This window comes from Acyrthosiphon pisum, chromosome A2 (assembly GCF_005508785.2).
Source record: "Acyrthosiphon pisum isolate AL4f chromosome A2, pea_aphid_22Mar2018_4r6ur, whole genome shotgun sequence".
In the NCBI taxonomy this organism is placed as follows: Eukaryota; Metazoa; Arthropoda; class Insecta; order Hemiptera; family Aphididae; genus Acyrthosiphon; species Acyrthosiphon pisum.
This window is the reverse complement of record NC_042495.1, coordinates 63,619,150-63,622,612: the sequence shown is the minus strand read 5'-3', so window position 1 is coordinate 63,622,612 and position 3,463 is coordinate 63,619,150. Positions and strand designations below refer to the sequence as shown.

Below are 3,463 nucleotides of genomic sequence, written 5' to 3'. Positions count from 1 at the left end.
GAAATTTTCGTTACAAAAACAGAGGATCGAGAGTCAAAGAGGTTAAACATTACTAGTCAAAACCATAGGTAGGATGAAAAATATTTTTATATTAAAAAATGTAAAATTACTAGGTATTCATTAGGTTTATCTTTGACAAAAAAATTTAGATTCACTCCAAATTTTAATAAAAATTATTTTGGGCATTAGTTTGGTCCGTCCCCCCATCCAAGTAAAAAAAATAGTTGGGGTACGCAAAAAAAAAATAAAAATAGTAGAGGAGCTTCGTCCCCCTGCGCACCCCCCCTACCCAATTCTAGCACTGCATATAGTCATATAGATATTATAAGTAATTTAAGTAATTATACATTTTTAAAAATATTTAAAGTATATAACACGGTAAAACACCTTTTGGCAATTAAGTGTTCATAAAAAAGAAAATAATAAGTAAACATGAGAAATCTCTTAAAGTACAATAAAATAGTTTTAATAGGCAATCTGAACTCCAGTCACCTGCAGTTGTTTAAAAAGTGGGAGGCTTAAAGAATGTGTCCTCTTAAAAATCACTAAACTAAAAGTTTCCCCGGAAATGCAGTCTATAGTTTCCGATCAATAGAGGCGATATAGGAAATGTTGTAATTTCAAAGCATTATTCTACCCAAAGCACAATATTTACACACAAAACTAATAAATTATAAGTTATAAGTTATAACATAATATATTTAAGTGTTCTTAAAAATTAAAATTATATAATCAATGTTGTATTATATGAAATTGTATTATTATTAATAATTAAAAGTATAAATATTATTTAAATTTACGAAAAATTAATAAGATCCAATATTATGCGTATATATACACCACTTAATATATTTTTATTTTCTATGACATGGAAATTAATATAAATAGACCTAAAATAGCAAAAAATTACACAAAAAAATATTTTTAGGATATTGATTATAAAGTATGATTGTAAACTGTCAGTCTATGGCAATTTAAAAATGTTTAGTAGGACTAGTACAGGCGGGAGAGAGAGTTAAACAATTGAATAAAATACATTATCAAACAATCGACGTTTTATTGATAAACTACAATATCAAAATTCTTTTGTTTAGTAAATACTAATCGTTGTTTACAGTTTGTTACCAGGAGTAGTGAAAATATAGTAATTATTGACTATTGTCCTGAGATTTATTAAACACATTATAGACGCATATAAATTATCATAGATTTAATTTTTATGCTTTATGTACAATACAAATTTACTCAAAACATATACATATGTAGTTAAACTTTATGCATCATTAATGAGAGTAATATATAAACTATTATAAAAGTTTAAAAAAAAACATTTATATTTTACTCGTTAATCATTGTACCATCTAAAATTATTTACATATAAAATACGTATATTTGAACTGCATTGTCATGTTTCAGATATGAATTGAATAGTATTACGTAATTAATATAAAAGTATAAACCTTTGTTGCATGATTATAAATTATATTTTATATAGGCATAGACACTTGCTATTTGTGTAACGTTTAATTTATATTTTCTCTGATTTGGGATGTTTATTAACGTTGATGAGAATTTTGTATGTATCTTAATTAAGATTCGAACAATAACAAATAAATTTATATAGTTTGGGTGAAGTTTTGTAAGTAGAATGAAGTGCTATTTAGCTACCTATATATTTTTTTGGATGTATGAATTAACTCCAGATTACAGATACCAAAAATTTTTTTTTTTTGGAATTTATAACTTAATACTAAGTATAATTTGTGCACCAAAGTAGGTACTTTGTAATGTTGTTTTTTCCGTAAAAAGTATGAATATAAACTACCTAGTTCTAAAATGTAAACTATGTATACCTACATATGGTGCACAACTAATATTAAGAAGTTGAATACAGTAGGTACACTATATTACATGCAGTACCATGGTTATGGGTAATACTATACTGTAGGTACCTACCTACATGACTAAACAATTTGTTTAAGTTAAGTTAGTAAAAAATGTATCCACTTATAAAAAGTACTTTTATTCTAATTTAATTAACATAACAAATCATTTTGTTTATTTTTAGTTTAGAAGTAAATAAAATATTATTGCCAAGTTTTGTATATTTGATCGTTCTCAAAGTATTATATTTTATATTTTATACTAAAAATTTCTTTTTTTTTAATATAAATAATATAATTATCTTTTATCATTTAAAATAACTAAAAACATAAAACATATAAATGCTAATAAAAAAAAATGTGCCTATGTATTTTTAATATTTTTCAACTGCCTTGTATTAAATTTTAACGCATTTTTACCCAACAAATATAATTTTATTAACAGTCATAGAACAAAAGAACTAAAAAATTGAAATTCGAAATTGTCTGTTAACAGCTCAAAACAAGTCAAAATATTTTGAAAATTGTATGGTGTATAGAAAATGAGAATTTAAACATTCATAGTCAAATTTTCATATATCTACAGTTAGTTGTTTTTGTATTACAACAAAACAAAATCGCTACATGATAAATCGAATGAATATCCAATGTTGTAAAAATATGAAATTTAAACGCTCATAAAAATTTAATTTGACTTTCTGGTAGAGATTTTTATGTTGATAAAGGTAGAACAACTTATAAGAAATCTTGTATTTAATTTTTAAATCTTAGATTTAAAAAGAAACATTTTTATGAATTTCAAATACAAAATAACTACTTTATAGACTTATAGTGCTTAGTTTAATTAGAGTATGATATTTGCGAGATAAAATCAACTGAAGTTTTAAATAATTTGACGTCATAATTTAGGTATTTATATTCTAAAAAATATTATCTAATTTTATATGGCTCAATTAAATTTAGATTATAAAAAGTGCAATTAATTGTTTAAATTATGTGTACACAAGATATTATGATGGACTTTACTTGTTAGTATATAGCTTATGCATTAATAATAAATTTACGTTAATGCATTGTTAGAATATTTAAGTTTAAATAATAAATAGTATAATAAATTATAAATATAAATTATACTATACTACCTATATATTATTTCCAAGTGCAAATTACCCGTGTAAGTACGTAAATAAGTCATAGTTAAAAATCCAAGAAATGGATTAACTATAAAATATTACCTAGTAATTCATAAGTGTTTATTATATTTTATCAGTTACCATCATGATGTTACATTATTATTTAGTGTGTGTGATGGTTTAAAAATTACTTTTTTAGTGTCAATATAAAATATATAATTTAAGTATTACAAAATGGTCAATACCTTTGATGTTGAAAAAGCCAACAAGAACATTAGGTTTATGTAGACACCAGGCCATTGTGGAATAGATGGCAATGAGAAAGCTGAAAAAGTAGCTTGTGAAATAGTTAATAACCCTCTGACTCATACTCCTCCCTCATTAACATCCATAGAAATGTTAGCACCTATTGTACCAATTTACGGTAATCGGCAGCGTACACGTAAT

At 24.1% G+C, this 3,463-nt stretch overlaps 1 protein-coding gene across 3 annotated transcripts in view; it reads left to right on the top strand.

The window, feature by feature from the left end:
* LOC100169220 (ATP-binding cassette sub-family G member 4) overlaps positions 1-3,463 on the top strand; it is a 31,810-nt gene that overhangs the window by 17,702 nt on the left and 10,645 nt on the right. The gene's annotated exons all lie outside the window — the stretch shown is intronic.